This window comes from Balaenoptera ricei, chromosome 14 (assembly GCF_028023285.1).
Source record: "Balaenoptera ricei isolate mBalRic1 chromosome 14, mBalRic1.hap2, whole genome shotgun sequence".
In the NCBI taxonomy this organism is placed as follows: domain Eukaryota; kingdom Metazoa; phylum Chordata; class Mammalia; order Artiodactyla; family Balaenopteridae; genus Balaenoptera; species Balaenoptera ricei.
This window is the reverse complement of record NC_082652.1, coordinates 17580352-17607469: the sequence shown is the minus strand read 5'-3', so window position 1 is coordinate 17607469 and position 27118 is coordinate 17580352. Positions and strand designations below refer to the sequence as shown.

The 27118-nt window shown below is 51.3% G+C and overlaps 1 long non-coding RNA gene across 5 annotated transcripts in view; it reads left to right on the top strand.

The window, feature by feature from the left end:
- The window catches only part of LOC132348257 (uncharacterized), a 93991-nt gene that overhangs the window by 3228 nt on the left and 63645 nt on the right, over positions 1–27118 (top strand). For all 5 annotated transcript variants that reach the window (XR_009497398.1, XR_009497397.1, XR_009497395.1 and 2 more), the window contains exons 2-5: positions 8964–9106; positions 9940–10040; positions 11091–11154; positions 20042–20179. This is a non-coding gene — a long non-coding RNA (uncharacterized LOC132348257). The remainder of the gene's footprint in view (positions 1–8963; positions 9107–9939; positions 10041–11090; positions 11155–20041; positions 20180–27118) is intronic.

Below are 27118 nucleotides of genomic sequence, written 5' to 3'. Positions count from 1 at the left end.
GGCATGACTCACCCAGCTCCGTAATTTTCCTTTCCTGCTCTACACTGTGCTTCTCCCTGCTACTTAATTACTTTGAAGAAGTACAGTTTCTGGCAATAAAGGAAAGATCTTCGAGTATCGGTGAGGTGGATTTACCAAATACTCGGCCAGTACTCACGCTCAGGGAGTCAGGGATTTCAAGGTCCGGGGTCCCAAGGGAATTCATCTCTGCCCATAAAAGATTGCCTGCATGCATTTTCAGCTGTTTCTTGGGTACCAGCTGGGGTTTAAATTTCAGTTTCATGGACGGCAACCAGATTAGCTGTCGAGTTGAGAGAGAGAGATGGTTGCTTACTGGGATTAAATGTCTCCTTCACACTGGATATTGCTGTGAGTTTGGGCATGAGTGATTAGCCCCATTTTACAGATCAGGAAGTGAGATTTAGAGGCTTAAGTGACTCAAGGTCATGTAGAGTGAAATGAAAGTGGGACTTGGTGCCTTGCTGCCAGAGACTTGTTTATTTAGTCTAGTCTAATAAACAACGTGAGCTAAGATAACCAATTATGCAACACTGTTCCACAGGGACAGATAACAAAGCCTATTCAAACTCATTATCTCATTTAATCCATTGACAGTCCAGGAGGGGGCATCATACTGTTCCAGTCTTATCGAGGAGAAAACTGAGAATCAGAGAGGGTTAGTGACTTGCCTGGGGTCACAGAGCCACTAAGTGGCGATGGGTCCAGGAATGACTTCTCCTCTTATTCTTCTGTCAACAGTGGGTTGACTCATTTTCTCAATTCTTTCTATATCACATCTATTTATTGTTTGAAGCAAGATTATTTTGCCCTTTTTTCCCCTTAACGCTCCTCTCCACTTGACATGATTCTTCTAGACCAGGGTTTCTTGACCTCAGCACTATTGACACTTGGGACTGAATAATTCCTTGTGGTGGGAGGACTGTCCTGAGCATTGTGGGACGTTTAGCAGCATCCCTGGCCTCTACCTGGTCGGTACCAGTAGCACCCCGTCTCCTGCTGTGACAACCAAAAATGCCTTCAGGCATTGCCCAACGTCCATGGGTGAGCACAATCACCACCTATTGAAAACCCTGATCTAGTCTAGTTCTGTCCAACAGAACTTTCTTCGATAATAGAAATATTCTGTATCTCTGCTGTCCAATATGGTAGCCACTAGCCACGTGTGGAACATGTGAAAGTGCCTGGTGCAACTGAAAAGCTGAAGCTTTTTTTGTTTGGTTTGGTTTTTAATAAATTTATTTATTTTTTAATTTTTGGCCACATTGGGTCTTTGTTGCTGCATGTGGGCTTTCTCTAGTTGCGGCGAGCAGGGGCTACTCTTCATTGCGGTGCGCGGGCTTCTCATTGCGGTGGCTTCTCTTGTTGGGAGCACCGGCTCTAGGTGTGCGGGCTTCAGTAGTTGTGGCTCACCGGCTCTAGAGCGCAGGCTCAGTAGTTGTAGTGCACGGGCTTAGTTGCTCTGCGGCATGTGGGATCTTTCCGGACCAGGGCTTAACCCCATGTCCCCTGCATTGACAGGCGGATTCTTAACCACTGTGCCACCAGGGAAGCCCCTGAAGTTTTAATTTAATTTTAATTAATTTAAATTTAAATAGCCCCATGTGGCTAGTGGCTGCTGTATTAGACAGCAAAACTCCAGGTAACAAGGGAGCAGGGGTAGAAAGACAGCCCTGTGATGGAGCAATCAGGGGAGCCTCCCAGCAAAAGACTGACCAGTCTCTTGCCTCACTGTGGCAGGGGAAGCACCAGTCTGGAAATGGCAAATACTTGGCACAGGCACCACTCCTAACCATTCCTGCGCCCATGGCAGACATTGCTGGTCGATCACCACACACTTTCTTGCTAGTTCAGCCATAGCTCAGGATCCTTCTCAATACAACACTCCAGGCAGTCCCCAACTACACATCAGTAGATGCTAGCATTTGAGAGAAATATTACTGCTCATCCCTAGGCCAGGAGGCCCATCTGGGAGGTCCAGGATCTCACCAGGCTGTAAGGTGGCTGGCAAGGGACGTGTGGCCAACCTGGGTCAGTGAGGCAACCACAAATATGGAGAGTGGAGAGGCAGTGTGCTGGAGGAGCCAAGATTTTTCTGTTTCTTCAAGAAACACTCAGAGCATGATTTAGGGAGAGAGGAAGGGGGTGGGGGGAGAGGTGAAGACTTGTCAAAGCCAGCTGATGTGCAAAGCATTTGGAGATTTTTATTGAGCTGGGTGCAATATTGTGATTTATGAAGAAAAATACATATTTGGTCATTCAGACCAAAAATTTATGTATTTGGTCATCTCCCACATGGCCCAAAGCTTAAAATATTTACATTTTTGCCCTTTTTGGGGAAAAAAAAAAAAAGTTTGCTGACCCTTATTCTAGAGAGGGTTCTGAATTGCCCACAAAAGTGGACTTGCTGGATTAAAGGAAATATGCATTGAAAATTTCAGTAGATGCTGCCCTTCATACTTGCACTAGCAGTGTATGAGATTGCCTGTTCCCCAGTGTCCTCACCAACACAGAGTAATAGCAAACTTTTCCATGTGGCCAATTTGATAGGTGAAAATGGTATTTCACTGTAGGTTTAATTGTACTTACCTTATTAGCAGTAAGATTTAGTATTAGGGAGTCGGTATAATAAAATATATATTTGGTCTTTGTCCCTCGTTCCTGGCACAAAACTTCTAAAACCCGTGCAATTTCCAGATAGGAGTGTCTTTTGATATTCCTAACAAAACCCTTTCAACCACACCTGAGTTTGTGTTAATGAGGTGACTTTTGGAAAGCCCCTAAGGAAGGGGCTGGTTGCCAGGGGAACCAACCAGAATTAGAGGATTGGAACTTTCAGTCTCTTCCACCCTCCCCCCACCCCCTTGAAGGGGAGAGGGACTTGAGGTTGAATCAGTTAATCCTGTCTACATAACGAAGCTTCAGTGAAATTAAAAGAATGGGGTTTGGAGAGCTTCTGGATTGGTGTACACAGGGAGGTGCCGGGTGGGACAGCATGGAAGCTTTGCACCCCTTTCCCCATACCTTGCCCTGTGCGTCTCTTCCATATGGCTGTTCCTGAGTTAGATCCTTTTATAATAAACTGGTAATCTAGAAAGAAAAAAAAATTATATATATATTTGGTCATCTCATATATATTTGGCTTTCCAAAAGTCACCTCATTAACATAACAAAAGGCACCTTTTTAAAAAGATTAATTTTTATTCGAGCATAGTTCTGCTGTACAGCAAAGTGAATCAGCTATACATATACATATATCCCCTCTCTTTTGGATTTCCTTCCCATTTAGGTCACCACAGAGCACTGAGTAGAGTTCCCTGTGCTCTACAGTAGGTTCTCATTAGCCTGGAAGGGCGACGCTGCACTCTCCCCTCCCTTGCCAGGCAGGCTGTGCTTGTGTTACTGCAGCCCAAGGCCCTGAGAGCCTGCTCTCGTTCCTCAGGGGCCCCTGGGAGGGGTGTTTGTCACAGGTCTCTCCGCAAGCCCAGTTCTCTCGACCGTGACTGTCCTCGATTGCGGCGTCTGCTACACGGCCTGGGTCAAAGAGCCTAAAAGTGCGGGGATTGGGACCCAACCTGGTAGGAGGAACTTGAGTCCCGTGATCCCCCTAAGCCCCTGTAACCCTGCGGTGGGCGTGGGTCCCCCTCAAGTCACGCTGCCTCCCACACCCACAGCTGCCTTGTCTTTGGCTGAGTCCCCTCTGGTTCCTCAAATGGCCACCAGGTGGGAGCAGAGACCTGCGGTGAGGCTGGGACTGAGGCCTCCTTGAAGATGGGCTAGGAGGGGTCCAGGCAGGGCTGGGGGCCTCTCTCCCTGGGGGTCTGGGCCTGCCGGGGGGCTGGGAGCTGGGTGCGTGCCTGGGGGTGCAGGCCTCTTTTGGGGTGAGTGTGCTGTGACTGCGTGGGGTGTAGATGGGCACACCTGTGTGCAGAGGCCTCTGCAGCTGTTGGGTGCGTGTGCCCTTGAGCGTGCCCGTGTGCAAGCATGCAGGGGTACCTGTGTGTGACTGCGGGGCCTGGGTCTGCAGAATCCTCCCTGTTCCCCTGCAGGCCTGAGAAGGCTGACGATTGGGATAGCCTGGCCCTTGAACTTTATGTTTCCAAAGCGGGAGGTGGCTCCGAGGCTCGGACCTCAGGACCCCCTGCCCGCTGCGTTCCCTTAGGCTGTGTCCAGCCAGTGTGGCGGCTTGTCCTACTTTGCCAGCTTTGGGGTCCTGCTGAGCCTTTTTTAGTTATTTATTTTTTTAACATCTTTATTGGAGTATAATTGCTTTACAATGGTGTGTTAGTTTCTGCTGTATAACAAAGTGAATCAGTTATACATACACATATGTTCCCATATCTCTTCCCTCTTGCATCTCCCTCCCTCCCACCCTCCCTATCCCACCCCTCTCGGTGGTCACAAAGCACCGAGCTGATCTCCCTGTGCTCTGTGGCTGCTTCCCACTAGCTATCTATTTTACATTTGGTAGTGTATATAAGTCCATGCCACTCTCTCACTTTGTCACATCTTACCCTTCCCCCTCCCCATATCCTCAGGTCCATTCTCTAGTAGGTCTGTGAGCCTTTTGATTTGTGTCAGGATGGGGACTCATTGCTGTTCCTGGGGGCCTCGGGGTAGGAAAGGCCAACAGTGCACTGGGGGTGCTCCTTAGCCCCAGGCTGGGGGTTCGGGGAGGGGGAGGGCCGCCACACCGGAGTTTGTGCCCCTGGTCCTGCCAAGCCACTGGGAGGGTGGATGCTAGTCCACTTGTCACCCGCTTAGCATCCTGGGCTTCCAAGGTCCTCCTCCAGCCAGGCCCGTTTCCCTGCTCCCTTTGGTGCTTTTCTACTGCCCTCACTACCTCCACCGCCCTCTTCCGTTCTCCCTGAAAACCACCAGGCTAAGCAGACATTTGTCAAGGTCACAGTGACCTCCATGCTGCCAAGCCCAGCGGACAATTCTCCGGCCTCCTCTGACTTGACCCTCAGCAGCACTTCAGGGGCTGGTCCTTCCCTCCTCCTGCCATCACTCCCTTCCGTAGCTCAGGAATTCTGCTCTCCTGGTTTTCCTTCTGTCCCGCTGGCCCTCCCTCTCAGCCTCCTTTGCTGGTCCCTGATCTCTCCAAGTCTGGGTGCCCCATCCCTACACCTCTTCTCTCTCCCTCTTTAACCACCCACTTCCTTGGTGATCTCATCCAAGCTCATGGCTTTAAAATGACTCCCGTTCAGTATAATTTAATTAGTTGATTTTTTATCATCTGTCTTCTCCCAAATGAAAGCAAGCTCTACAGGCAGGGCTTTTTTTGTCTTAAGTCAGGTTTATTGAGTATAATTTACATACAGTTAACGTCACCTTTTTTAGCGTTCACTTCTGTAAGTTTTTGACAAACACGTATAGTTGTGAAACTGTCTCTGCCATCAATTACAGGACAGTTCCCATCACCCCCAAAAGTTCTCCATACCCTTGTGGTCATCCCCTCCCCCATGTCCCACCCTGGGCAGCCACTAATCTGTTCTTTTGTCCCTTTTCCCTAGTTGTGCCTTTTCTGAAAAGTCATATAAATGGAATTGTACTGCGTGTAACCTTTGGAATCGGCTTCTTCCACTTATCACAATGCACAGCGCCTTTGAGATTCACCCATATTGTTGCAGCTGTGAGCCGTTAGTTCTTTTATTCTATTGTATTTTATTGCACAGCTTTGTTTATCTGTTCAGAGGGGGACCAGTTGTCCTGGTTTCCGTGGGAGGGAATGGTTTTTCTGGGACATGGAACTTTCAGTGCTAAAACCAGGGTGGTTGGTTATCTTAGTTCTTTAGTTGAGGGACATTTGGGTTGTTTCTAGTTTGTTGATGATTTTGAATACCTACTCAATATAACCAGCGACAGAGGGTTTTTTGGTGAACACAAATGTTCATTTCTCTTGGGTAAATACCTAGGAGTGGGATTGCTCAGTTGTATGACGAGTGTACATATCACTGTAAAAGAGGCTGCCAAGCTGTTCTCCAGAGTGGCTGTATTGTGTAGCATTGTGGGAGAATTCCACTTGCTCTGCATCTCAACCAGAACTTGGTAGTGTGTCAAAAAAATTAAAAACAGGTTTTTTAGCCATCTTAATAGGTGTATAATGATATCTCCTCACGGTTGGCAGAGATTTCCTTTATTCGCCTTGAGTAGTGTTGTGCCCCCAGTGCCTGGGTTAGTGCCTGCTATGTAGTAGACACTCGATGAATATTTTTTTTTTTACTGAGTGAATGAATGTATGGATGGATGAATGAATGAAGTCAAAGGGGCTTCCGGTATCTAAATCTGTTATAGCAAATACATAGCACAGGTACCGCCAATTCCCCCATGCCCCATTCTGTTTCCATGGCAGATGTCACTCATCAATTGAGCCATTTTATCCACCTGCTTCATTTCAGACAGGTACGATCCGGTCCTTTGTGTAGCAAGTGAGATGAGCCCCATGAGCTAATGCAGCTCTAGTTCAAGCCTCTCATTGGCTGAAGAAGAGGCCAGGCTCAGAGCAGGGTCCAAGGCTGCCCAAGGACTCACAGCGAGCCAGTGGCAGGACTAGATCTCCAGGCTGGGCTCTCCCCAGAAAAATGCACGACGTCTCTGACAAGGCTGGAGTAGGATGGGAGGCATGGACGTGGATCTGGGCTTGAGGCCGGGTTGGAGCATTGTGGAGTGCTCCCTGGGCCCCGGCTGGGTGGGAAGGCTGATGCCGGCGATCTTCCTGCAGGTGCCCAGGAGCTGCCGGGATGGCCTACCCGCCCACGTTGGCTCCCTGGCCCAGCGGGCGTACTGGGCTCTGCTGAGCCAGCAGAGGGACCAGAGCATCGTGGCCCTGGGCCGGAGCGGTGCTGGCAAGACCACCTGCTGCGAGCAGGTCCTGGAGCACCTGGTGGGGATGGCAGGCGGTGTGGATGGCAGGGTCTCGGGTACAGTGGTCTCCAGGTGACGTGCAGCTGGGACGTGGTGGGGGCGGTGGCGTGGGGGAAGGGAAGGGAGAGTCGGAGGGGTGCTGGGCGGCTCTTCCTTCTGTCTGCTCAGCTAGCGTTCACTGAGCACCTGGCTGTGTGCAGACCCTGTGCTGGCTTCTGGGCAGGGCCGCCCCGAGGCTGTTGGGTACTTTTGTGTGAATTAGAAACAGGTACTCCTTGCCTAAGACACTCACTGCCACACGTGGAACCGTCGTCACGCATTGACATTGTTAGAACCAAACACTTGACCCCCGCGTTCTGGGCCATCATCCTAATAAGCGTACAGGCCTATGGCTATCTGATATAAATGCTGTGCCCTTAGGTGTGGTGTCCTTGTGCAGCGCACAGCCCACTGGACTGTGCAGAGGACCCGATAAGTAAAAACAAAGACAAGGAGGCACCGACAGCCGGAAGGGAGACTCAGCTGCGCATCTGTGCCAGACTCCAGTGCTCTGCACCGCTTGCTCGCCGAGCTGGGGAGGGGAGAGGCGGAGGGAGCACAGAGAAGGGGCCGGGGGGCTTCCTTGAGGAAATGATGTTTGAGCTGGGCATTAAAGAAAGAGTGTCAACATTGTAAATCAATTATACTTCAATAAAAAAATAGTGTCAATTGGTGATAATAATTACAATATTGATGGTGATCGTGGTAAATGCTTGCTGAGGACTTACGCGCCAGGCTCTATTCCAAGCAGGTTAACTTATTTATTATTTAAAACATCCCTATAAGGTAGACATTATTATTATTTGAATTTTATAGATGAGGCCATTAAAACGCAGGGAGGTTAACCAGCTTGCCCAAGGCCACACAGCTCATACATCCTAGCACCGAGATTCAAACACAGACAGTTTGGCTCCAGAGCTATTACCCCTGGGCCAGTGTTCTCAATGTATTGTTGCCCCTCTGAGGAGCCTTTTTAGTTGTTCTTTCTCCTAATCGTCTCCCACCATGAAAAGTTAATGCCATAGATTCACCATATATTTGTTTATGCAGTGTGTGTGTATGTGTGTATATATATACAGACACACACAGACGTATATATATATGTATCTGTGCTCTATTCTATACATAAGAAAGGAAAACTGCCCCCATCCTCAAGAATCAGTTTCTGCCCTCTTGGGGGCAGTATTCCCCCTGCTGAGAATATATGGCCCAGGCAGTATTGCTTTTCTAATAATAACAAACAATACTAACACCACCACATTTTGAGCATGTTCTGAGCACTTTACATTATTAAATCTTTTAGTCTTTGTGGCAACCACATGAGGTAAGTAAGTACTATTATTACCCCCATCTTATAGATGGGGTATCTGAGGCACAGGGAGGTTAATTTATTCGCTCCAAATCAGGTGACTAACAAGGGGGAGAGGCCATATTCAAGCTTGTTTAACCACTGTACTATCCTGCTTCTCCACTGGGGTTATTCCAGTGCTTTATTGATCACCTGTTCTGCACCTGGCCCAGGTTAGAGCCCTGTTAGGAGCTGGGGATACAGCAAGGAGAGGCCCTCCCAGAATGTAGTTCTGCTGAAAGTGTGTGTTGGGGGTGTGGGAGTCAGGCTAGGCTGTATCCAGGTGCCTAGCACATAGTGGGTGCTCGTTAAATAGTTATGTTAAAAAGCCTGGGACTGCGGGGCTTTTTGAGCTGGCTGTGATGGGCGTTCCCCGAGAGCAGGTCCAAGAATGTGAATGCCCTGCCCTCCTCCTAGACTCCACCAGGCCCAGGAGGCCGTAGGGCAGCCCTTGTCACTCAGATCGTACCAATCCTAGGTGTGTGTATCTCCCCTTCTGGGCTCACTCTTGCTCCCCCCGCGCCCCTGCTTGCAGCACAGGGCCAGCCCAGCAGCGGAAGAGGTGTGGCTTAGAGCTGAGTTGGGGGAGTGGAGGGGGCCCTGCTGGGGCCTGGGGCCAGAATGGGGTCCTGTGAGAGGTGGGGGTGGCAGCACCCAGGCCACGGGTGATGCCCTGTCTGTGCCCCACCAGTAGAGAAGATTCGAGCCACCTTCACTGTTCTCCGGGCCTTTGGCTCCGTGTTCACCGGCCACAGCCGCCGTGCCACCCGGTTCTCCATGGTGATGTCACTGGACTTCAATGCCACAGGCTGAGTCACGGCCGCCCAGCTCCAGGTGAGGCCTCTGGGTGGGAGGGAGAGGGGGTCTTTGGGGCTGCAGTAGCCTCAGCCCCCCTCAGCAGGGCCCATGCCTCCAGCTGGGACCCTGGAATGTGTCTAAATGGTCATCGCTCCCCAGGCCAAGGCCAGCTCCTCCCCACCTCGCGCTCAGTGCCCAGACATCTCCTTCCCGAGCACGGCGGCTCGTCTGTGCCTCGGAGTATCACAGGGATGAAATATTCATGAGTAGATACATAATTCAGCTACTCATTAGCTGGGTCTTAAAAGCGGAAGCTGAAATTAAACAGGCGCTCGCTGGCCTTCTGCGGCAGCCCGTGTGTGACAGGCACATGGCCTGTTTGTTCCTCTCTCTGAAATCACCCAGCTCCTCCCCTTCCCCCCCCCCCCCCCCCCCGCAAACATTCTGTTTGAACAGAAAACAGGATTAGGTTACTAGAAGGGTTGTTTGTATGTGGAGCTAGGAGAATACCCAGACTCCTGGTGCACGATAAATCCCTTTCTGTCCCGGCCCTGAAAGTCTACCGTGCATCACCATGTGGGTCAAGTTATTAAGGGCTTCGGTTGCATAAGAGTGTGCTGGAGGGCGGCTCTGGGTTAATTGTTAGTACCCTTGGATTCCTTCATCGGAATGAGCCCGTTGCATTCGTTGATTGCCTGCGTGGACTCTGAATCAGTGAGACAAAGGCCTGGCACGTTTTGATTTGGAGGCGTCCAGCCAAGTTGGGGCCTGAGGTGCTGCCTCGAAGAGTGGGCCTGGGGGTTGGTGGGGGTGTGCGGGCAGCCTAGCGGGGCCTCGTGCTGACCGGCGCCTGTCCTCTCCCCTGGCAGATGATGCTGTTGGAGAAGAGCCACGTGGCCCGGCAGCTGGAAGGGGAAGGCAATTTCGAGGTTTTCTCCCAGATGCTAGCCGGATTGGACCTGGATCTCAGGTGAGAGACTGGGCTGAGCAGGGACGGCCGAGGGCAGTGAGACAAAGGGCCTCCGCTCTCCAGGGCCCCAGCCCTGCCTCTGCCCAGAGGTGAGAGGCAGTGGAGCCCAGTGGTTAGGAATCTGGCCTCTGATTCCTGCTGCCTGGTACTGCTCCTGGGCTGGGTGAACCTGGCCAGGTGTCACCTGCTCTGAACCTCCGTTTCTTCCTCTGTAAAGCAGAAATAGTACCTTGACTGACCTTACAGGATTAAGTGAGATAATTCACATGTGGCTCTTTATACACACTGGGGGGTGGTGGTGGATGTCTGCTGTGACGGTGACATTTTGGTACAGGTTCTGACAGCAGCGTGGGAGGTGGGCAAGGAACAGCAGACCCCAAATCTTCCAGAAGCTCCTAAACTCTGTGAGAGCCTTGGGTGCACCTGAGGTAGCTCAGGGCGAGGAGGCACCAGGTGGAACAGCAGAGAAGCCAGAAGACTCATCTGGGAGGGCCTTCTGGGGGAGGTGGCCCAGGGAGTCATCTCTGCCCCTCGCTGACTCCTGGGAATTCTTGGACATGTGGCTCCCTGTCTGTGAGCCTTGGTTTCCTCATCTGTTGAACGAATGAGTAAGTTTCTATCTAGTGAAGCTCCAGAGAGTGCTCACCCCAGGCGAGGGGTGATAATTTTCAGTTTGCCTCTGCGTCCCCCATCATTTGTCTCCTGCCTTCCACCCCCGTCTGAAGGGCAGGCCCAACCTGTCCTGAGCCTCCTGGCTAAGGCCAGAGGGGCACCTTACCCTTTGGAGAGAGGGTAGATTAGAGAGGAAACTCCCAGTTTTCAGAGCAGGGTAACTGAGGAGTAAGGAAGCTTCTGGAAGGCCTTCACTTAAGAAGGGCCCATTGAGGGCAGCAAGTGAGGAATATTCGGGAGGCAGGGCCAGGGCCTGAGGCAGACCCCGGGGCCACCTGGGGCACTCTGTGGGGCCCCGTGCCATGATGCCCACCTGCCCTGCCAGGCCACTGGTGTGGGTGGGTCCTCCCTTACTTCTGGTCCCTTCTCTGTTTCCAGGACAGAACTGTACCTGCACCAGCTGGCAGACAGCAGCTCCTTCGGCATGGGCGTGTGGCCTAAGGTAAAGAGGAGGTCCTTCTGGGTGTGAGTGGGTGTCTGTGTCCCCATGGCCAAGATGGGAGGGTCCCCTGTGTGGCTCGTCCCTCTGCCACTGGGGTGAGTAGTTGGCAAGGGCTGGTCACGTGGGGGAGGCAGGGTTGCCTTTACGGGGCCTGGGCTTGTCAGGGAAATGAGTCTTGTGCTAATAAAGGGAACCAGGAGGTGGTTTGTGTAGAGGTAAGGGCGCGGTCTCCGGGACAGGCTGTCTGGGTTCAAACCCCGGCTCTGACACTTACTGGATATGAGACCTCAGGCATGGACCCTAGCCTCTCTGAAGGTCTGTGTCCTCCTCGGTAAAATAACAACAGTAGCTAGCAATATCTGCCTCATGGACCTGTTGTCAGGATTAAATGAAACGATGTGCAGAAAGCAGCTAGCACTGGGCTTGGATTACATCAGTCAGTGGCAGTTTTCTTAGGAAATATTGTTGATGATTAATGTGGCTTCCTGGAAGATGGGGCCTGTGAGTAGGGCCTTGAGAGGTGGTATTCGGTTGTTAAAAAAAGCACATTGTTCACTTGTTTATTCTTTTATTTATTTTTTTATATTTTAAACATTGTTTTGAGTCACCCACCCCCACCCCTACCATCACCCCCTGTGCCAGGCCTGTGCTGAGTGCTGGGATTATGGTCCTCATCCCTGAATTTTCACCCTATCAAGAGAGAAAGACTTGGGAATTAATGCAATCGTGTGGGATAAGAAAAATGCCAGAGTCTGTACAACATTCTGTACACCAGAGGACAGATGAAAGCTACTTGGCCTCAGTCAGGGAAGGCTTCTTAGCCAAGGGGACATCTGACCTGGGTTTTGAAGGATGAGTAGGAGCTTACCAGGCAGAGGGGAGTGAATCATTTCTACTCTGAAGCCCTTTTCCAAACATACGTGTCAGGGAAACAAATGGCGCTGGAATAATTTGGTATCGTCATGCAAAAAAAAAGAATTTCAGTCCACAAATACACACCATGTACAAAAATCGACCAAAAAAAATGGATCATAGACCCTAATGTAAGACTTAAAATTATAAAATTTCCAGAAGAAAACAGGAGGAAAATTTCTGTAACTTTGGATCGGGCAAAGGCTTCATAGATATGACCCCAAAAGCACAGTCCATGAGAGAACAAATTGATGAATTGCACTTTGTTGAAATTCAGAACTTCTGCTCTTTGAGTGTCACTGTTAATATGAAAATACAAGCCACAGACTGGGAGAAAATACTTGCAAATCACGTATCTGAAAAAGTCTTTGAATCCAGAATTTATAAATGACTCTCAGAACTCATAAATAACCCAACAGAAAAGATGGGCCAAAGATTTCAACATAGACTTCCCCAGAGAAGATACTTAGATGGCATGTGAAAGTATATTAGACATCCTTAGTCATTAAAGAAATTGAAACTCGAACCACGATGAAATAACTACTACACAATTACTAGAGTGTCTACACTTGACAAGATTGATCGTACCAATGCTGGTGAGAATCTGGGGTAACTGGAGCTCTCATACCCTGCTGGTGGGAGTGGAAAATAGTGCACCATCTCGGAAAACGTGCTCTTACAAAGTTAAACATACACCTCCCACGTGGCACGCTAGTCTACTCCTAGGTGTTTATGCAGGAGAATGGAAGTGGACATCCGTGCAAAATTTATTTTACATGCAAGTTCATTAGCAGTTTTATGTGTACTAGCCAAAACCTAGAAACTACCCAAAATGTCTATTAACAGGTTAATGGATGAATTCATTATAGAAAACCATAAAGGTAGGATACTACTCAGTAATAACAATGAACTGCTGATACATCCAAGAACATGATGGCTCTCAAAGTAATTGTGCTGAGTGAGAAATCTCAGATGAAAGAGTACAACCATATAATCCCATGTATTTGAAACTCTAGAAAATGCAAACGAATCTGCTGTGACAGCAAACAGGTCAATGGTTGCCTGGGGTTTTGGTTGCGGGAGGAGGGGAGAGAGGATTATGAAAGGGAATTTTTGCGGGTGATGGATGTGTCCATTGTCTTGAGTGCCGACGCTTTCACGGGTGTAGATGTCAAAGCTTATCACACTGTACTTGTTAAAGATGAGTGGTTTATTTTTGCCAGTTACACCTCAGTAAGGCTGTCTCACACTCTCTCTCTCTGCTGGGTACTGTCCACAGAGTTACTGATTAAGTAGGTCTGGGCTAGGGCCTGAGAATCTGCATTTCTCACAAGTCCCCAGTTGATGGCGAAGCTGTGGGTCCAGGGACCCCGCTTTGAGAACCACTGTAGGTGAGTCTGTTTCGACAGTGAGTGGAGTGGGATGGAGTGGGGTGATGCGGCTCCCCCAGCTTCACCTGCCTGACACCCCCCTCCACGGGGGTGGGGGGACTTGCAGTATGTTCTTCTTTCATGCCTCTTCTCCCCCTGGTTTCCGCGGTGCTAGGAGCCCAGACTGGCCCCAGCACGGCAGGGGATGCGAGGCTATCCCAGTTCTGGGTTTTCTTTAATGAGGTTGGGCCACATGTATCCATTTGAATCAGCAAGAGCGTTGTTGTTTGTTTTCTTGGTTTTGATGAGGAGAAGGGCTCAAGCCAGGCCCTCGTGAGCATCCCAGCCTGACCTGTTTGTCCACAGTCTGCATACAGGAATGGGGCACAGTGTGAACCCAATCAAGGAGGTGCTTGAAGTGGTTTTCTTTTTTTGTGTGTTTCTGGGGGTTGTTTTTTTAGACCAGTTGATCTGTGGGAACTGGTAGGGTATTTCTTTGTTCTCACCCTGCTACCTGGCAGGTATGGAGAGTGTTTTCTTTGTTCTCTAAGAGCAAAAATACAAGCTGGAAATTCGTCGGTCTTTGATAGAAGCCTGGGCTAGTTTTCTGGGATTGGGCCATCAGGTACTGACTCAGTGAAGGAATTCGGTGGTCAGGAAATCACCCCAAGAATGAAAGTTGCTAAGTACAAGCCCCCGAAGTCGCCAGAGTCAGCAAATAAAAATACGGGATACCTAGACCATATTCATCTTGTAACTGATCTAACAGCATGGTGACTATAGTTAATAATACTGGACTTACGGTACATTTGAAATATCCTGGGAGAGTAGAACTTATGTGTTCTTACCACACACCAAGAAACGGTAACTATGTGAGGTGATGGCTGTATTAATTAACTTCATTGCGGTAATCAGTTTACAATGTTTATGTATATCAAATCCTCACATTGCACACCTGAAAATATACAATTTTTATTTGTCAGTTATAATTCAGTAAAACTGGAAAAAATACACGATGCACGGTTAAATTCGAGTTTCACATAAACATCGAATACTTTTTTTTAACTTAAGTGTGTCCCAAATATTACATGGGCAGGCCTGGAGGCTTGAAGTTGTATCAGAGAGGGCTACCTGGAGGCGGTGAGTACAAGCTGGTCTTGGACTGTGAGAGAAGTTAGGCAGGTGCAGTGAGGCCAGCCTTCCTGCTGCACCGAGCTCCCGATGCAGAGGCAACGGCGGGGGAGAGCCAGCAGTGCAGTGGTTGCAGAGCACAGGGTGAGGGTGTGGGCCCGGGGGGCTGTCAGCTGGAGCGGCGGGGCCAGGTTGTGGGGAAGCCGGCCCTCGGGGTGGTGCTGGCCCTCCGTGGCCGCCTTCGCTCACTGATGGCCAGCTTCCCCTCCTTGTCCCTGCGCTGCGTCCTCCCTGCCTGCCACATTTCAGCTTTTACTTACTTACTTATTTATAAAATTTATTAATTTTATTTTTGGCTGCATTGGGTCTTCATTGCAGTGCGCGGGCTTCTCACTGCGGTGGCTTCTCTTGTTGCGGAGCACGGGCTCTAGAGTGCAGGCTCAGCAGTTGTGGCGCATGGGCTTAGTTGCTCCACGGCACGTGGGATCTTCCCTTCCTGGACCAGGGCTCGAACCTGTGTCCCCTGCGTTGGCAGGCGGATCCTTAACCACTGCGCCACCAGGGAAGCCCCACATTTCAGCTTTAAATGGAACTTATTTGAGATCTGTTAGGGCACCAGGACACATTTGAAATCACAAAGCTTTCATATTATCTTCTCCTCTATAATTTATTTTTCCTCAACCTAGACTGATGTTTTAAAAAGTACCAGCAGCAGTGGTCATAATAATAACAATAATCCTTGCCTCCCAGCAGTTTGCTTCTGGCTGGCAGCAGCCAGGCTTTGGCCAGAGGCACATTTATTTTTTATGACCCAGGCATCAACTGTGGAGGAATGGGCTCCAGACAGAAGGATGGGGGATCAGGCCCTCCTGCCAGGGGCTCTGCCAGGAGCTTTCTCTTACTTGATTCTCCTAAGGACCCTTTGACAGAAGGGATTATTATCACATGTGTTGGTTGGGAGGAGTAATCAGGCTCAGAGAGGTGAAACGACTTGCTTAAGGGCACACAGCTTTGAAATGGCAGAAGCAGGGCATCCAGGTTGGCCTGACTCCACATTGTCTCTCTTGTTCGCCCCTCGCTGTCATCTCAGGTCTGTGCCCTGGCTGCAGACCGCGTGCTCTGGGATGTGCCCCAGTGTGCAGCCTTGGGTCACTTCTCCTCTCTCAGCTTCAGTTCCTCCCCCTGTGGAGTGGGTGGAGTAACGCCCTGACCCTCGGTCTGCCCGTAGGGTGGGCGCTCAGTAGAGAATCTGGCGTATAGTGGCTCCGTCCCTCCCCAGCTGCGTGGCCTTGGACAAGTGCCTTAGCCTCTCTGAGCCTCAGTTTCTCCTCTGACAATTGGAGAGACTCACAGCTGCCTTACAAGGTAAAAGCACCCAGTGCAGCATTGTAGGTGCTCAGTTAACCCTTCTCTTCTCCCTCCTTAAATGGACTTGCAGTGCCCGGAGAGAACGTGGACCCGTCAGTGTTGAGGTAAAGGGAGCCCTTGGCTCTGGCTGGACACCTGTCCTGCCCTCCCCGTGGTCTCCGTCAAGTTCACCCACCTGTGCAGGTACCCACGTTTCTTTTGCAAATGAATAGAGTCAGTGTTCTGCATTTCCCTCCCAGATCCGGCTCCAGATCCAGGGGCTGGAACCGTGGGAATCCTTCCAGGCCTGGGTTGGTTGGTTGGTTGGTTGTAGAGACACAGGGGCACCCACCCTGGCCCTGGAGGAGGGGGTGTGGTTAACATCCCCGTGAAGCAGAGTGCGACCCCGGGCCCAGACTGTGCTTATAACCAGGGGCAGAACTCCAGGGGCCGGTTCCCTCGGCCAGGGAGGCCCCCGGTGCCGCACCCTCCACCGGAGAGCAGCGCCCAGCTGCAGACCGTGGCTCCCTGCGGCCCTGCACCCTGTGAGAGAGGCCTGCACGTGCCCCCTCAGGGGGCTTGGCACCTAACGCACCATGCCTTCCAGCCCCGCGCCCTTCTGCTAGGAGACGCTGCCTGCCTGCCTTCCCGCCTGCCCGCCCAGTACCCGCTTCTCCTGCTCGTGCTGGTGGCTTCACTCAGTGCTTCTTCCCAGAAGTCGGCTCCTTACCGCTCCCCGGAGCCCCCCAGGCCCAGCACTCACCCTGTGCTGTCAGTGTCTGTCTGCACATCTGTCCCCCTTATTGGACTGGGAGACCCTCAAGGACGGGCCACGCCTGATTCACTTGCCAGGGACTGCTGTGCGGCAGCAGGGAAGGTGTCCCTGGAAGGCCTGACAGCCTGGGCAGAGGCACGGGGTCGAGCCCAGCATTAACTGAGTGCCACTGTGTGCCGGGCACTGTGCTGGTGCTTTACGCACTTCGACTCATTTAATCCTCACAGTGGCCTGGGAGGAGGTTTGGCTGTTATTTTCATTCTACAGTGGTGGAAACTGAGCCTCCAGCGGAAGGGCAAGAGATTTGTGCAGTCACACCGCAGGGACGCAGAGCCGAGAGAACACGCAGTTCTGTCTGCCTCCAGATCCAAACCTGGCCTCTCTCTGCATTGTCGGAACCTCCTGGGTGCTCTAAATGCAGCCCGGTTGAATGTGGAGAGAGCATTTTGGATTTTATTTTTTGCACTAAATTACCTGCCATCTTGGGTTAACCTTGCGTCTTTAATTGCATCAGACAAAGCCTGGGCATCTTCTGAGTCAGCTTTTACTTTTTCACTTTCTTTTTTTCAATTCAGTTGAGACATACAGTCAGATGTTTATGAAAGCACTAATTTTAAGTGTACAACTCAGTGATGATTATATTCTCACACGCACCTGCAACCCCACACCAGCTCAACATCTAGAACATTCCTCATTCCAGTAAAGGCTCCCTTGAGTCCCCACCCCATCAGAAGCATCCCTCCCACCTGAGTCATCATCCTAACTTCTCTTCCCATAGGGGAGTTTTGCCCACATCTGGACTTCATGTAACCAGAATCCACAGTGCGTGGTCTTTTGTACAGGGCTCCTCTGTCTCACGTGGAATCTGTGGGGTTCATACATGTGCTTGCATGATCAGTGACGTGATCTTTTTCATTGCTGCGTGGTACCCCATCACTGTGCCCTGGCTGGACCACCCAGTGTTTATCCATTCTCCTCTTGGTAGACATTTCGGCCGTGAGTTGATGTATCCCACTGATCTGATGTCTATTTTTGTGATTTTGAGGCAAGGACTGGCTTTTGTCAGGGCATTATGCAGAGGCGTCTGGCTTCCTAGAAGTTTAGGGAACTGTAAACATCCTCGTGATTCTAATTGCTTTAGATCAGAAGCATATATATTCATCCCTCCGTGTCTTCTGTTGCAGCAGAGACCGGGGGTGGGGGGGAGGCGGGGAGGAGAGAAAAAGAAGCAAACAAGCTCTAGTGGAAGTTTTCTAATTCTTCTGTTCGTATGAGCTAAGTGGCAGATGATGGGGTCTGCCTGTAATTTAAAGTCAAATGCTCATGGCTGACAGTGGGAGCCATAATAAATGTGTTGCCACTGTCCTTTTGGTGTCCTTTCTCTGCTACTTTGAAGTCTCATAAATAACCAAGAGCATGTTGGTAAGATGCCTTCCTCTCCTCCGTTTGCTCCAGCGGAGCAGCTGCAGTTGCTAGGTTGAGCTCCTCGTTGCTAGGGTTTTTGTGGTCCTGTGGTGCCCCAGAAATATGATGGATCAGTGGAACATGCTTCTGCTATTAATTGAAATGTTCCCACAGCGAATCTCTCAATGTCACTGCATGCGTTGACGTTGTCCCAGTAGGTCGAGGATCCTTGCAGGTTTCTTTCCCAGTTAGAAGAATTGGCTTGAGTGGAGGGGACAAGTGGCCTGCACGGGGAGTCAGAAAGCCTGATTCTAATCCTGTATCTGATACTAACTTGCTGTGTGACCTTGGGCAAGCGTTGTCCCCTCTCTAAGCATTGGACTCCATAAAATTCAAGGACCTGCCAGCTTTGACAGCTTACAGTTCATCACCCAAGCTCTGTAAACAGGCCAAGTGCAAATCAGGTCCTCATTATCTGTTGGAGGATTATTGACAGAAGAATTCTCATCCCCAGCTCACTTCCTCTCAACCCAGCAGGCTTCTGGGTCGCGTCTCCTTGGCCAGATGGCGTGTGTGGAGTTAGGAGTTTCAGGCTAATTTTAATATTCAATCAGACATAATTGGGGGGACTTCCCTGGTGGCACAGTGGTTGAGAATCCGCCTGCCAGTGCAGGGGACACGGGTTCGAGCCCTGGTCCAGGAAGATCCCACATGTCGCAGAGCAGCTAAGCCCGTGCGCCATAACTACTGAGCCTGCGCTCCAGAGCCCGTGCTCTGCAACAAGAGAGGCCACCGCAATGAGAAGCCCGCACACCGCAACGAAGAGTAGCCCCCGCTCGCGACAACTAGAGGAGGCCCGTGCACAGCAACGAAGACCCAAGGCAGCCAGAAATAAATAGATAAATATATAAATTTATTAAAAAAAAACATATAATTAGGATCATAAATCTGAAAAAGGAAAAGTGACACCCTACAACCCATAAACATCTGGTCATACTATTTTCTCTTTCCTCCTGCTTAAAAATCTTTGGCAGTTTCCCTCTGCGTGCAGACAGGGTCTCTTTCAGTTGCTGAGGCAGATCATTGGGTGGGGCTGCAAGGGGGCACATCCTGAAAAGAATCTGGACTCGCTGGTTTGCTGTGGGATCTTCATCGATTGGTGTTGTCTGCCACGGGTCCAGGAGTGTAAATAGGGATGCGTGTTTGTCCATCGTGGCTGGAGTTTTAAGCCTGTTCCCTTTAATATTGTGTTTGAGGCCTCCTCCATGGCACCGGCCAGCTTCTCGTGCTTATTTCCTCCCCCCACCTCTGTCTGCCCCACCTCCAAAAATACCTGCTTCTCTGTCCACGTTCAGTTGAGCACCTGTTGTCTCCAAAGATGTCCTTTGTTCCCATTGTTCCCTCTGCCCGTCAGGCCTCTATTCCATCCAGTTGGTCAGCTCTGCCTATTTGGCTTTCAGACTTCAATCACAATCTTGTCTCATCTCCTGCGACATTCTCTTTGACTCTCTCGAGTGGGATTAATCGGCCAGGCCCTCCTCTGAGATCCCACAGTCCCCCACTTAGCCAGTTTCGCACTTAGTTGTTTTTACGTCTCTCTCCACTTCTAGCTTGAGAGGTCCTCAAAGTCAAGTTCTGGATTTCGCTCATCTCTGTCTCTCCAGAGCCCAGCACAGTGCAGAGCCTCAATAAATCTACTGAATGAACACACGAATGAATAAAAATCGTGTCGCCTTCCAAAGTCAGATAGACATGATTTTTATAACTTTCCCAGCAGCCTGAGTTCTGTGTGTCAGTACTCCCCAGCTTAATCGTGGGTAATTGACCATGGTCATAAAATGACCACACATTCCCCGGAGACCGAGCCCTGCTTCCACTTGCAAGTTTGCATTTCCTCCACCGTGACGGCCTGTTTGTCTTCCTCTCTCCCCTTGCTCTCACCCTGAAGGCAAGCAGAGGGCGGCGGCTGCCTTAGCGCAGCTCCAGGGCACCATGGAGACGCTGGGCGTTTTGGAGAGCGAGCAGAGGGCCATTTGGCGTGTGTTGGCAGCCATCTACCACCTGGGTGCGGCGGGGGCCTGCAAAGGTACGTGCCTGCCGCCGGGCTCACCTGGGCTGCCGTCTGTCTCCGCCAGCAGGTGCCTGACAAGGCCCTTCTTTCCGTGAGGTGGGACAGGGTCAGCCTGTCATCTTCCACATCTCTGGGACTGCTCTCGGGGGGGGGGGGGGGGGGGGGGCTGCCGAGCCAGGCGTGCCGAGAAGGAAGCGGGCTGGATGTTTCAAGCAAACCGCGTCACCCAGCGCTGTCCAGTGGAGCTTTCTGTGATGACAGGGGGAGGTTCTCTGTCCAGCAGGATGGCCGCTAGCTGTACGTGGCTGTCGAGCTTTTGACATGCAGCTGGTGCAACCGAGGCGTTGAATTGTTCATTGCATTAAATTCTAAGTAACGTACATTTAAATAGGCACATGTAGCTAGTGGTTACTGTGCTGAGAAGAGACAGCCTGAAACGGGGGAGAGAAGGCTGGGTCCACGCACTAAAGGTGATGTTTTCTGTCTGGACATCTTGGCGATGCTCACACCATATGCGCTGGAGCTGACGTAGCTCTCCTTCTCCTCCCAAACCTGCTCGCCGCCATCCTTAACTGTCTGTTTGCTTATTGTCCCTGCTTCAAGTTGGTCTCCCCGAGTGGTTCTCATCGTCCCTCTCCCTCCCCCATCCCTATCCAGTCGTTGACCTTGCCCGTAGATACTTTCTGTGACGGCATTTCTGTCCTGACTTCCCTATTCTTACTACTATCACCTTAGACTAAGTATTTGCTAATCCTTTTTTTGCTTGGACTGTTGCGGTAGCGTCACTGCCGATGGCTTGGCTCCACCCTCGCTGTGACCACTGGGCTCCTTTCTAAAACGTAGACCTGGTGTGCCATTCCCTGCTTAGACTCCTCCCGAGGCGCGCTCCTGTCTGCTACGTCAAGTAAAATGCCTTGGATTGGCATTCAAGGCTCCTCGCTTCCCTAACCAGACTCTTGTGCCATTGCTTTTGGCACTGCGAAAGGTCCCGGGGAGACGGTCAATATCGAGAGCAGTGTGGCTCCTGCCTTCATGGGGCTTATGGTACCTTATACTGTGATTGTGTCCTTGTCTAGCTGTTTCCTGTAGAGAGTGGCTTCCTTTGGGCCCAGAACATAGAGTTGGAATTTACTTTTTGAGTGGACACACATGTTCATGGAGGTATGTCCTCTGGAGCTCTGTGTTGACTCTGGCTGACATTCTGGGCCATTCCTCTGTGGGGCAGCAGACTTCTTTGGAATATGCTGGCATGTTATTCCTGCCATTCCCATACCCGTGGGCCTTGTGGCCTGTTCTTTTGATTTTCATACACTTGAGCTGCATTGGTCCACTGATTTGATTTTGGACATTTCTAGAAGTTATGCTGAGTCAGAAATAGGGAAGGTAGGGAGTCCACAGTTGGTCCAAGCCAAGGGCAGACATGCTTAACTGGGCAAACATGGAAAAATCAAATGCCACTTGCCTTTTCCAAAAATCAGCCGTGGGCCATGCTCAACACCCTGACCATTTGGAAATCAGCCAGCTTTGTAAATGGACTGGGATTGGGGATGTCATTGCACAGTTCAGTTCAGAAAAGCTGTTGAAGGTTTAGAGTTGGGGCACAGGCATCTATAGATTGGGGATGTGTGGAAGGAAGCAAACGTATTTTACAGAATAGAAAACTGAGGCTCAGAAGGTCTAGGTGCAATAAACTCCAGGCTGGGGCTTCCCTGGTGGTGCAGTGATTAAGAATCTGCCTGCCAATGCAGGGGACACAGGTTCGAGCCCTGGTCCAGGAAGATTCCACATGCCACGGAGCAACTAAGCCCGTGCACCACAACTACTGAGCCCGTGCTCTAGAGCCCGTGCTCCGCAACAAGAGAAGCCACCACAGTGAGAAGCCTGCGCACCGCAACGAAGAGTAGCCCCTGCTCCCCGCAACTGGAGGAAAGCCCACACAGTGACGAAGACCCAACGCAGCCCCCCAGAAAAAACTCCAGGCTATGGGCGCTTGAGGGAGGCAGATTTGAGTTCAAAACCAAACTTCTCTGAGCTTCAGAGAGGCCTCCTCTTTCATTGGGCCAAGACTGGGGTTGGTGTGAGGATTAAACGGAATAAAGAAGAGAAAGCTGAATTAAGCTGCTTTCCCCGGAGGCAGACCCTGAGACAAACATTGCATGTAGGCTTTGGGGGAGGGGGTATCATGAGGAACCAGTAGGGAAGTGAGGGAAGAAAGGCAGGTGATGCTGGAGCCTTAAGGAGTGGATTAGCTCTGGGAAGTGGGGGGCCAGTATCTCTGGGGACCTCTGGGAGACTCTGAAGAACATGTCTCCTCATCGTGTATTACCCGAGGGACGAGGGAGCCGGGATATTGATCTGCCGCCTCCTGCTTCTCCCTGGTTGAAGGTTGCTCCTGGGGAGCATCCCCCTGCCCTTCCAGCCTGCCCCACGCATGAGCTGGCATGTGCGGCAGCCAGGGAAGCAGAGAGGCGCAGACAGGTACCTGTAGTGACAGGCCAGGGACGTGTGTGGGGTGGTGTGTACGGAATGGCCCGGGCGAGGGGTGGTGGACAGCTCATCCATGCTTCTGGCCCCAGGCGGTCCCTCGGTAGATTGTGCTGTTGAGCCTGAGTTAGGTGACTCTCCCAGGGTGTCACAGCCACATGCCTCTCTGCTTTGCTCAACTCGAATAGTCTTGTTCCCTCCCGGCACTCAGCAAAGCCTAGGGAGAGGACAGGGCCGTTGGGACCTACCTTCCGATTTCCATTGTCACTCTTGAACCCTCTCTGCCTCGGATGCGACAAAACAGAGGCTAAGGGAGCGCCCAGTCTATTGACCTGTCACCAGAGAAGTTCGATGCCTGACTTTCTTCTCCTGAGGCTCCTGGGGCACCCCCTCTGATGGGGGCTCGGGACTCATACCTGTAGCTGCCTGTAACGATAAAAGAGAAAGGCACATTTATAAATATTTTATTAGTACATGATTATGGCAATAATTCCTCCCAGCCTCCCCCCACACCACCTGATAAATTATTTTAAGAGGAGCTGCTGTCAGTCTGCCTGAGAGGCCTGCTTGATGATTTACTTACTATATATTCTGCTTTGGAAGATTTCATAATAGGTTGCTCTAAAATCAGCTATTAAGAATTTCAAAGTCATATATAAATGTCTTTGCTTTGTGTCATAACAGATCATTTCGAAATATATTAAGAATCATTTCCGTTAATCAGGGTTTTTTTTTTTTTTTTTTTTCATTAAAACGATGCTCTCCTCCCAGCGCACCCAGCTTCCTTAACTTATTTTGAAAGTCCTGATCCTGTTTTTAAAGACCAATATCAGTCCCTGTGGAGAGATTTCAGACCTTATAACTGGACTTAGGATTTTTGAACTGTTTCAGCAGTAACAACAACCACCACTAATATTGGTTTCGCGTTTGATGGTTTCAAAAGCACTTGTACCTCCCTTGTGCCTTTTGATCTGATTGGATTCATACAATAACCTGGTGAGGAAGGATAGCGCCATGGGCAAGAGTCAGCCTCCTGGCTTGGCTTCTATGATCCTCAGTTTCCTCCTCTCTAAAATGGGGCTAATGATGGCACCCACTTTGTAGGCTTGTCATGAGGATTAAATGAGTCGGTGCCAAACGTGTGAGCACAGGACTTGGCTCACGGCTTTATAAGAGGAGGAATGCGGTTTACCTGACGTCACACAGCTAGTATGTTCCAGAGTGCAGTTTGGAACCACGGCCGGTCTCCCTGCAAAGATCACTCCCCTGCCCTAGACTTTGCAGAGGGCTGTTAGGGTCATTCCTTGCTGGAGAATTGACCTGTTTTCCTGGGCCCTGTGCTGAGTGCTTACAGACGTGATGTCACTGCACAGCCTTAGACTAGCCCAGGAGGAGCGAGAACTGTTAGATGCCCATTTTACAGATGAGGAGACTGAGGCCTGCCAGAGAGGTTCATCCTCATCCCCAAGGGCACACAGCTAAAGCCAGAGGTGGGATTTGGACCCAGGTCTGCCCAGGCACTGAGCCTAATCTCTGAGACGACACCTCTGGCCTCCCTGGCCCTGTGTGCCGCTGCTTCTGGCCTCACAGTCTCCAAGGGCTGGTGATGTCACTTTTTCACTGGGGTGCCCTGTTTTTACTCATGACACTTCTGGCACCAAATGTGTGGGGTTTTCCTTACACCAACCAGTCCTCTGATTCTCCGGACACCAACTGGGTGTCCTACAATTTAGTCCACTCCTGATACTACTTGGAGTTAGTGCAGGTTACGGGCTCGGTCCCACAAGACTGTACCACTTCAGACATTGTTCATAAGTTTGGGCCACCTGTACTTCTGATGGGCCGGCTATAAAGTTGGGCTCCCACAGACCCCTTCTTGGTTTGATAATTTGCTAGAATGACTGACAGAACTTAGGAGGGCTTTTACTTACCAGTACCTGTTTATCGTAAGGCATACAACTCAGGAACAGCCAAACGGAAGAGATGCGCAGGGCAAGTTATAGAGCAAGGGGCTTCCCTGCCTTCACTGTGCGACCCTCCCGGCACCTCGGTGTGTTCAGTGACCCGGAAGCTCTCTGAGCCCCATCGTTCGGGGTTTTTGGAGGTTTCATTACACAGGCGTGATTGATTAAATCATTGTAATCAATCACGGCCCCAGCACACCCCTGGGGGCCCCTGAGTCTCCTCTCTTGGGGGAGTGGCATTAGGCCCCCACTGACCCCTGAGTTCCTGCAGGGCGCTGCCACCGTGACCTTCCCCCACCACCTTCTGGGTCCCTCCAGCCCGTATGACTTGGTGTTCTTGACCCCAGGAGGCTGGCTGCCTGTGGGGCTCTGGATCACCCTGTCATCAGCAGTGCCCTGGGCAGCGTCGGAGTCAGAGAGGGCACCCCCCTAGAATGTGGCAGAGCAGCGACACGGGCGTCTCGAAGTCAGCTAGTCCTGGGTTCAGGTCTCAGCTTGGCCTCTTACTTAGCTGTGTGTGACCTCCGCCAAGTTCCGGGGCTCGCCGGAGCCTCCTCTGGAAGAGGGAGAAAGGGCGGCGGAGAGCCAACTGGGGTCTCACGCACGGCTGCAGTGCTAGTAATGCTTTCGCTCTGGGCTGCGTCCCATGGGCAGGCCCGGTGGCTCCTGGCTCGGCCGGCCGGCCGGTCATAAAGAGGCCGCGTTCTTCCCTGTGTCTGCACTGTCTCCACCTCCTTTCTGTTCCTCAGGCTCACTGTCCCTGCTGGGTCCCTTGGGAAGGCCGTGGGAGGGGGCCCTGGGGGCTGCCTCGGTATGGCAGGCAGAAAACCCTGGGTGATTTGACGCGGGATGGTTTTCTGTGAACCAAGACTCATGGCCTGGGCCGTCCCTCAGGAGCCATCAGGGAACCATTTATCCAGCCTCGTGTTCCTTTCCTTTGGCAAAATGTGGCCCATGGAACAGTCAGCTGGCACCCATGGGTTTTGAATGGCAGCAAACAGTTGTTCTCTGGAGCTCACTTGACAAGGAGAGGGTGGGGGAGGAGGGACACGCTGGGCCCTGCGGTGGGCAGAGCTGGCCTTGATTTCAGGCTCCTCCACCTCCTGGCTGTGTGATTTAACCTGTGCAAGAGATTTCACCTCTCTGGACCGCAGCTTCCGTGCCTGTAAAATGGTAAAACCCTGTCTACCTTCTACATCGTTAGTCAGGTAATGGCTGCATCCCACCCACCTGGCACATGGGTGGGGTTCAGCAAGCCCTGACTCTCTTTTCTTTGCAAAGTGCTTTTTGTTATCTGTTGGCTCTGTTGGCATCAAAGCCTGCCCTGACATGGGCCGGGTCGGGGTGGAGAACTCAAGCCTCCAGGGAATGCAGCTCATTGCTGAAGGGCACATGGTGAAACCTCTGTGCTAGTGAACGGCAGCTTCAGAACCGGGGTCCAGTTCCGGACTCTCAGTCCAATGCTCTTTCCACAGCTTCGAGGAAGGTTCTGAGGGCCAGGGAGAGTGTGGGGTAGTGGTCAGAGCAGTCAGGAGTGACACGGTCTTGTGCTCAAGTGGAAGTGAGGATTCCAGCACTTGCTAGCTTTGTGACTGGTCATGTGACCTTGCTGCCATGACCTGGCAGCCCCATGTTGTTCCGGGGCTTGAACAATGATCATTTTATTATCTCCCCAAGCTCCTGGGAGTCTGCAGTTTGGAAGGGCTCGGCTGGGCTGCGGTCAGAGGGTGGCTGACCCAGAAACAGTGGGGCTGGAGTCGCCGGGACTAGCCGGGCACCTCCGTCTCTCTGAGTCTCAGATCTCGGGTCCCAGCTTGGGCCTGATCGGGCTTCCTTGTGGCCTGGCGGCTTCGGGGCTCCAAGGAAGCTTCCAGAGAGCAGCATGGAAGCTGCATCACCTCTTCTGAGCTGGCCTCAGCTATCATGCAGTGTCACTGCTGCCATGCTCTATGTCACAGCTTCAAGGGCCAGGCAGTCTAGACTCCAACCCTGGATGGGGGAGTGACGAGGTTCGAGAACATGTCGGGTGAGAGATATTGGTGTGGCCATATGTTGGTCTTGAGCAAGGAACTTAAGCTTTCTGAGACTCAGTTTTCCGACCTATACAATGGGATTGAAAACAGTAGTGACTTCACAGGTCTGCTAAGCAGATGAAGTGAAATGTATGTCAAGGGCTAAGCTCAGTGCCAGGCATTTGTCAGAGCTGCTGTTGTGAATTAGGGCGTCGCAAAGCTTGGAGATACTTGCCGGCCCCCTGCTGGGATGGCAGGAGGATGCTCCTGGGATTTCTGCTCCCTACTTTTATTACCAGTGCACCCCAGTATCCTCTGATGCCCCTAAAGACCCTTTTCCCACAGGAGAGTAAATCAAGGAGGAACTCGGAGCCCTTTTTGCAGCAAGAAACAATTCTCTTGTCTCGGGACCTCTTGGCTGCGTGAGATTAAAACCAGTCACGACCCTCTTCTCAGGAATGTTCCCTGAACAAAATCCTCCCGGGGTCTTGCTG